Here is a 9,183-nt window from a genome sequence, read left to right as displayed (position 1 = left end):
TACTTTGAAGAGCACAGATAAAATTAATTGTTTAGAAGGAAAAGTAGAGAAGGCTTGATTTGTCAAGTCAGTGCAATCATATTAAACTCTCATTAGGTGGGTGAGTCAGAATTAAAATGTATCTATTTTTACAAATCTAGAAAACTATATTAATTTTCTATTATTTATTTGGAGATGTGAATTCCAGTGATTCTGCTTGTGGAACAGTACACAGTAAAACTGATCTAAATTACTGATAATTATGTTGTGTATACAAAACTGAAAGTTTGTTTTATGTTTCATTATTGAACTGTGTTTTTATCTTACAGTAAAATATCTGAGGTTTGAAATTTGCAAAAAAAAAGTGTAGCTACAGGAATATTTCCTAGAAATTTCCTGTGACAATGATTTGTAATTGTCACCAAATTAGAACATCAAAATTTATACACATTTTGTGTAATCTTGACTGACTCGAGTGCGTGATGTTATGCCCTATGGTTTTCAAAACCAAAATGTAATATCCCACAAATGGTATGTGAGGAATTGGAAAGAGTAAAGGTACAGAATTTTAGAATTAGTGTAAGGGCAGGAAATCTTAGGGACATTATAGTTTATTTAGAAAAATTTTGCTAAATTACAGTTATCCCCTTTCATTCACTATTTCAATGGAGAAAAAAAATTACAGAGAATTTGGGAGTAACTCAGAAATACACTCCAGATGCTCTTGTTGTGCTCTGTCTTAGCAAAAAGCTGGTAAGACATCAGGAGAATAACTTTGTCTACTAAGCTATAATTTCTGCATCACTAAATGAAAAGGAAGTGGACTTTTAAAAAATTAACTCCAAAGATGTGTCTTGTATAATTACAAGAATGTTAATCATCTTTGCACTAGTGATTTTTGTGACTTTAAGCACTAGTACATAGGTGGTTTTCAGTCACCAAAAAAATGTATTACTTAAAATTTCTCACCTTAGCACACTAAGAGAAGATGATATAATCATATATCAATGATATTCAGAAGATATGTTGCATATACTAAGGCAAAATTATTGTACCTTATCTCAAAATTATAATTGATCATGCTTTTTCTAGGATATATAAAAGAGATTTGACCCCTGCAACAGCATAGGTTCCCATTACATGTTGGTATCAGTGTCTAAAAACTAAATCTTACATTCAAAAGTCAAGAAAATTGCTGTTTATGTGTATTGACTTTGGAATATCCATGGCCCTGGATAATAATAAGATGTGATATATGAACAAAGGATTCAAAAGTTTCTAATTATGAATGGATTATTAATATGTGATTCCATATGATATGAAGAAATTTTAAATTGTATCACTCAGTTCAACTGAAACATTCACTGAATCTTTTCTTGCAGGTTCTGTAATGAATTGATGTGCAGTGCAATGGATTAATTTTAAATCTAGTTGCAAGCTCTTTCTGTGAGCACTATGACCTGTATATTAAGATTAAAAAACTGCTCAGACATGGGTGTTCAGATTGTGCTTATCAACACAGAGAAGGACAGGTAATTAAAAGTAGACCCACTGCTGGTGTGACATATTTCTCAGATTCCCACTTTTCCCTATAGTTATTTGATTCTTGATTAATGTTTGTTCAATAAGTATATTGATTTGAATACTAATCCGACTACCTCTGTAAGTCAATGTGTATCTCAATTGTTCTTAATTACTAGAATAACATAATAAAAAGTTGATTTTTAAAAAAAATTATTTAAAGAATTACTAAACAAAACACAGTGGGTAGAAATGATACGTACTTTCAAAGAAAAATAAACAGTAAGAAATCACTGGTTGATGTTTACATATTGTTCTCTTAGAAATAGTTGTTCAAGATACAAAAGTGGTGAGTTATATTAGTTTGACAGAAAAAAAAAAAACATGATTTGGTAGTTAGTTGTTTAAGCACATTATATCAGATAAAGCAAGAGATTATTTTGCATTATCTCTAAATTGTGATTGAAAATGCTTTTACAAGAGATTTGACTTCAAAAACCATATATGAACACTACCAAAGAATTACCAAAAATATATGGTGAACTGACTCTTTCAGTTTGCTTTTGCTATTAGTATTTACCACAGTAAAAATGTAATAGACAATCTCAGATGATCCTATACTTTCAAGATTCACTTATACCTCCAGATTTAATCCTGTATTCTTTTATTTTTGCAACAATTTCTTTTAATTTCTCTTCCAGACTCAAATAGCTATTTTCCTCTCTTTTGATTGTGTTTCTTTCATAGCAATTACTTTCCTACCTGAAACCAAAAAGGGAAGAGAATTACATTGGATTGAGGAATCAGGTGGTTGAGGGTCAGTGACAATCAGTAGATGGCACGATTTTCTCTCTGAGGTAAGAATTTTCACACAGCTTCCATTTGTGATGTTAGAGCACTTTTGAGGGAAGTACTCAGAACTTCCCTTTATTACGTGACTAAACTCAAGATCCGTCTTTTCTGCTATTAGCCAGAGAAAGAGGATGAGCTATAGCAGAGGAGAAAAATAGAGGTACAGTTCCCGACTACTCTGATTCCTTCAGTCTGTCAAGAGTACACAAAAAATAAATAAAGCTGAGAAGAAGATGAGAATTGAAGAATCTATGAGTGAAAATGCAGAAGGGAGAAAAAGTAGAATTGAGTCTTATCTCCAAACTCATGTAAATTAGAAAACAAATCACAATTTGAGTTAGAGAGCAGATTCCTACAGTGTGAAAATGGAAATCACTTCATCATAAAATACTTTCAATAACGCCTTGCACCATTAAAACAAAGGATATTAGAATTTTCAAAGTTGTTTTTCATCCCAGTTTACCAAAATTACCAGTGTGTAAAATACATCAAAGTTGCTAGTCCTTACTGAGCATTTGAAAATCTGAAAGTACAGAAGCACTAAATGACTTGGCTGACACCTCTAGTCAGCCCAGATGCTGATCTCTAGGAGTCTTGCTTTGCTCTAGGACCATAATGTTGAATAATGCAATTAAAATATTGAAAATATTCCGTGGAAAAAGGACCACTGACTGACATGAGATAGAGAGCTGAGAAACAGACCCATCAGGATATTAATCTGCTCACTGTGTATTTAAAATCTTCCAGGAGCATAATAATCTAGAAAGTGAGATGATAATCATTTGGTCTCAATACACACATACTCTAAGACTTGTATCAGTGGTCTAACTTTTCTGGAAATCATTTTCTTTGCTGACAATTGAAGATTAAAAATCAGAATGAAGAATGATCAGAATACATGGATAAAGGTCACATTTGACCCAGATACTCCCCTTGTTAGTATCCTCCTAGAAAAATCAAAATGATCACATTATGTTTGTAACAGCACATTTAATAATAGTTAAATTTAGGAAACAAAGCAAATGCCCTTCAACTGAGAAATGCATAAAGATGCATCCATTTACCTAGAAAAGTCTCTGCCATAAAAAAAGGAAATGAGACATTTCTAAGTAAATGAATGCAACTTGAAGCCATATCTTACATAAAATAAAGCAGATTCATTTGTGTAAATATCATGTTCTGTCTCTTATGAGAACGTGAAAGAGTAAATAAGGACCAACATGTACAATAGATATTAGTAAATGGGAAGGAATTTTTCAAAGAAGGGAGATGCCCTGGAGAGGCCTGCTTGGGCCTTGCCAGCATCTGTCTCTCAGTCCTGGGAGCACCATTGACAAAGCCTCTGTTGGGAGGAGGGAGGTGCCCTGCGGAGACCTGCTCAGAATTTGCTGGTGACCATCTCTTGGTTCAGGGAGTGCCGGGGATGCTGCTGCTACCATCTGAGGGAGGGAGCTATGCTGTGGAGAAAGTTTGGGGCCTGTCTTGTCTAAGCAGGTGAACTTCTTTCAGCCTGGGGAGTTCTACCACCGAGGAGGTGGTTACCTGCACAACATCTGATCCTCAGGAGAGTTTGAGATCCTTGCTCTGAGTGGTTGGGGACTCATCTGTCTTATGGCCACACTAGATTGGGCTTGGCAGAATTCAGGCCTGCCTCAACCGAGTTTGGTGGTCTTCTTTCAGTCCAGGGAGCATTGATGCAATAGGGGGGAGCTGCATGCCTTGGGGAGTCTTTAGACCTACTTGAGCCTCCCCTGGTAACATTCTTTTAATCTGGGGGTCTCGCTGACCCAGGAGGGATCAATGGTACCAGAGGAGTCCCAGGAGCCCAGGACATAGGAAACAATTTCCAACATGCCCAGGGGAAGCTTTGGAACAACACTCAAAACATGGAAATATAGGAAAATGACAAAATGAAAGACCAAAATGCAATCTCAAACATCCAGCTCATCCCAAGAAAGCCTAGGAGCCATGTACATAGAAGAAAATATATGCCATACACCTGAAATACCTGAAATAATAGTAATTGAAATATAGAAACAATTCTGGAAATCTTTAAAGGAATTCAAACTACAAATAATCTCACAAGTAAAAAGAAAAAATGATAAAAATAGTGAAACAGATGCTGAACACATCTAAAGAAATCACAGTTAAAAATTAGAGGAACAAAGCAAAAAGATAGAATCCCTGAATGAACAATATAAGAAACAAACAGAATAAATAAAACAGATTCAAAATACAGAAAGCCAAAAATTCCATTGAATGTTGTCAAAACCGCCTCGGTTAAAAGTGAATATAGAACTTCAGATCTCAAAGACAAGATTGCAGCTAGTGAAGAGGAAAGGAATGATCTCTTAAAAATAACAAGGAATCAGGAAACAACAATCAAAGACTCAAAGAAAAACAACATAAGATTTATAGGGATAAATGAAAAAGAAGGGGACAACACAAATGATAAAAAGAGGCTATTCACAGAAGTAATAGCTGAAAATTTCCCTAACATGAGAATGGAAACTGACATTAGCATTAGTGAAGAATATAGAACTCAAAATACCCATCACCAACACAAAACTACACCCAGACATATAATAATCAGCATCCCAGAAATCAAACATAAAAATTGAATATTAAAAGCTGTTAGAAGAGACAGATCGTCTATAAAGGAAAGCCTATCAGAATCACAGCAGACTTCTCTACACAAACAATGAAGTCAAGAACAGCATGGAGTGAAGTATTTTGGATCCTACAGGAAACTGATTTCCAACCTAGACTGATGTACCATGCAAAACTATTCATCAAAACTGATGGAGAAATAAGATACTTCCATAAAAAATAACAGCTAAAAAACTTCATAATCACCAAGCCAACTATGCAAAGAGTACTGAAAGACAGTTTAGATACACATAGGAAAAAACCCACAAAACAAGAAAACAAACAGAATGGAAGATAAAAAATGCAACAATAAAATGATAACATGTCAACAATAAACCAATATATAACAGTTATAACCAATAATATAAATGGTCTCAATTCACTAAATAAAAGAAACAGACTGGCAAAATGGATCAAGAAACAACATCCAACCATATGCTGTCTACAAGAAATGCATCAAACCCATAAGGAAACTCACAGATTCAAAGTCAAAGGATGAAAAACAATACTACATGCAACAAGGACCCATAAACAAGTGGAGGTAGCTATTCTGTTTGCATGCAATATGAACTTCAAACCAACAATGGTCTTAAGAGATTAAGAATGCCATTACATACTGGTTAGGGGAAAATTTTAAGAGGAAGAGATAAAAATCTTAAATATATATGCACCAAATTCCAGAGCACCCAATTATACAAAGCAAATAGTAATATAAATGAAAAATCAAATAAACTATACCACAATTATAACAGGAGATATTAACACACCATTGACATTAAACAGATCAACCAGACAGAAAATCAGCAAAGAAATAACAGAACTGAATCACACTTGTGCACAAGTGGACTTGATAGACATATACAGAGTGTTCCATTCAACATCAGAATATGCAATCTTCTCAGGGGTACATGGGGCATTGTTTAAAATGGACCATGTACTAACCCACAGAACATATTTAAATAAACGTCAAAAAGTTGAAATTATCCCATGCATGTTATCAGATCATAGCACCATGAAACTAAAAATTAATGATAAAAGAAAGTGCAAAAACCACACAAACAAATGGAAATTTAATAATACATTCTTGAGCAATCAGTGGGTCACAGGGGAAATTAAAGAAGAAATTAAAAAATATACCTACAAAAAATGAAAATACAAATACAACTTAATGGAATCTGTGAGATGCAATGAAAACAGTCCTGAGAGGAAAATTTATTGCACTGAGTTCCCATATCAGGAAAACAGAATGAATACAAATAAACAACCAGATGCTATACCTCAAACATCTAGAAAAAGAAGAGCAAGTCAGCCCAAAGCCAAAAGATGGGAGGAAATTATAAAAATCAGAGTAGAAATTAATGCAAGACAGACTAAGAAAACAATGCAAAGAATCAATGAATCAAAGTTTATTCTTTGAAAGAGTAAATACAATTGATGATCCCCTACCAACTTTATTAAAAAAGGAAAGAAAAATCTAAAATTCATGCAATAAGGAATGAAAAAGGTGAAATCTCTACAGACTGTGTAAATGCAGAAGATCATCAATGTCTGTTTCAAAAACCTCTTCTCTCATAGGTTCAGTAACATGGAAGAAATGGACAGATTCCTAGAAACATCTGAACTACCAAAGCTGGGTCAAGAAGATTTAAAACTACTGAATAACCCAATTTATATTAATGAAATTGAAAATGTAATTGTCCTTACCTAAAAAGAAAAGCCCAGGCCCAGACGTAGTCACTGCATAATTCTACAAGAAATACAAAGAAGACTTTATGCCGTCACTCCTCAAACTCTTCAACGAAATCTAAAGGAAAGCAATTCTTCCTAAATCATTCCTGGGAGCAAATATTACTGAAGTACTAAAACCTGAAAAAGACTCAACTAAAAAATAGAACTACGGGCCAATCTCCCTATGGAACACAGAATCAAAAATCCTCAATAAAATATTTGCAAACAGGATGCAGCAAATCATCAAGATGATTATACACCACAGCCAAATGGGACTCATCCCAGGCATGCAGGCATGGTTCAACATACATAAATCAATGAATGTAAACCACCATATCAACAAAGCCAAAAGTAAAAAATCACATGATCATTTCTATAGATGCAGAAAAAGCTTTTGATAATTTCTAACACACATTCATGATAACCTTACGGAAAATTGGAATAGATAGTCTTTGCTTCAATATGATAAAGGCCATCTATGACAAACCAACAGTCAGCATCATATTAAATGGCCAAAAACTGATTGCCTTTGGTCTAAAGGATGTACCTTATCACCACTACTATTCAACATAGTACGGGAAATACTAGCCAGAGCAATTAGACAAGAGAGAGAAGTACAAGGGGTAAAGATAGGAAAAGAGGAAGTTAAATTATCATTATTTGCAAATGACACGATACTCTACATAGAAGATCCCCTAAACTCCATTGAAATTCTCCTAGATATAATAAATAAATTCAGCAGTATAGCTGGATACAAAATCAATACTCAAAAATCAGTAGCATTCATATACAATAACAACAAAATCACTGAGAGACAAATAAGAGAAGCCACACCTTTCACACTAGCATCCAAAAAATGAAATAACTTAGGAATTAATCTCATGAAAGAAGTAAAAGATAGACATAGGTAAAATTATAATTCCCTGAAAAAAGAGAAAGAGAAAGAAAGAAAAAGAAAAAGTGAAAAAGAAGGAGAAAGAGAAAGATCAATGGATGAAGGAGATTTGCTTTAAGGAATTGGGACATACAGTGAGCAGAGATTTACAGTCCTAAAACCTACCGTTTGCAAGCAAGATGCCCAGGAAAGTTATGGGTATAATTTAGTCTGAGGGCAAAGGCCTGCGAATAAAGGTATATGATTGTGTAGAGGACAATAAGGGAAGGAAGAATATGTTTTCCCATATCCACAGATATCAGTAAGACAGGAAAAAAAAAAAAAACATTTAGTTTTCCATCACCCTCTTTGCTATCATTGCCCTATACAAATTTGCTGAAGCCCACTAACACTAGGCAAGCTAATCTGACTTTCTTATCGTATGTAGTATATATAAAATTGAAACAAGACAAACTCAATCATATATATATATATATATATATATATATATTTTTTTTTTTTTTTTTTTTTTTTTTTTTTTTAAATCGGAGATCGAACTCTCAACTGCATGCTTGCAGGCAGGTGCTTATGCCACTGAGCTAAATCCCCAGCCCAGTCATATACATATTATTTGGAGAAGAAATACAATTTTAAAAGCACATCAAATAAATTATTGACTCTATGTTTAAACTAAAGTATATCTTTAGAAAATTTCAGGAAGAACAATATCCATAGGAAAGTATACACAGGGGAATTCACATGCACTGGTATTTCTGAAGCAAGGAGGAAAACTGGATGCTATACAATGAAAATTATCTCAGTGACTTATGGATGATACTTACATTTCATATATCATAGAGAGTAAAATAAATCTGGCTACTTTTAAAAGACTGCTGCATGATGGGGTATGTTTAAAAGACATGCATTGATTGCTGCATGGTATAGCTATTTACAATATACTTCAGTTTAACATTTAGCATATATATGTATACACACAAATACATACAGACACACACATATGTGTATATATATATATATATATATATATATATGTATATGTCATCACTTACTCATGGTGATAAATTCCTTTCAGAAAACTGCATTTATGCCAATCAATCAACACATTTCTGAAAAATTCTATTCCTTCTGTCTACTCCATATATATTAGTGCTTGGGTCACCGAGGAATAGGCTGATATCATAAGTAATTTTTTATTTTTCTCAAAAATGTATTAATTGCAGTTTATTAGCAATGAACATTTAGACACAAAAATAGAGCTTCATTTTAAGTTATTTAAACATACATCTAATGGAATTGCATGCTGTCATCTGAAAGTAAGTAAACTGAAGATCTGGATAAATGGAGAAACACACGACATTATGACTTGGATCACAACAAAGTAGTGATGTCAGTTTCCCCTAACTTTTATTTAAATTGACATATCAATGCAATTCATACAATGATCTAGGCAGGCATTTTGAATACAGACAGGGCTATAACAAAATGCACGTGTGGTGTCACATCTAAGATAAATTTGAAAAACTGAACAGTCTACCAATCTGATTTTGAGATATTTCTTA

Source organism: Cavia porcellus, unplaced genomic scaffold (assembly GCF_034190915.1).
Source record: "Cavia porcellus strain 051 isolate PalLab524CR breed Dunkin Hartley unplaced genomic scaffold, mCavPor4.1 scaffold_27, whole genome shotgun sequence".
Lineage (NCBI taxonomy): Eukaryota > Metazoa > Chordata > Mammalia > Rodentia > Caviidae > Cavia > Cavia porcellus.
The sequence above is the reverse complement of the archived record's forward strand: the minus strand, read 5'-3'. Positions refer to the sequence as shown.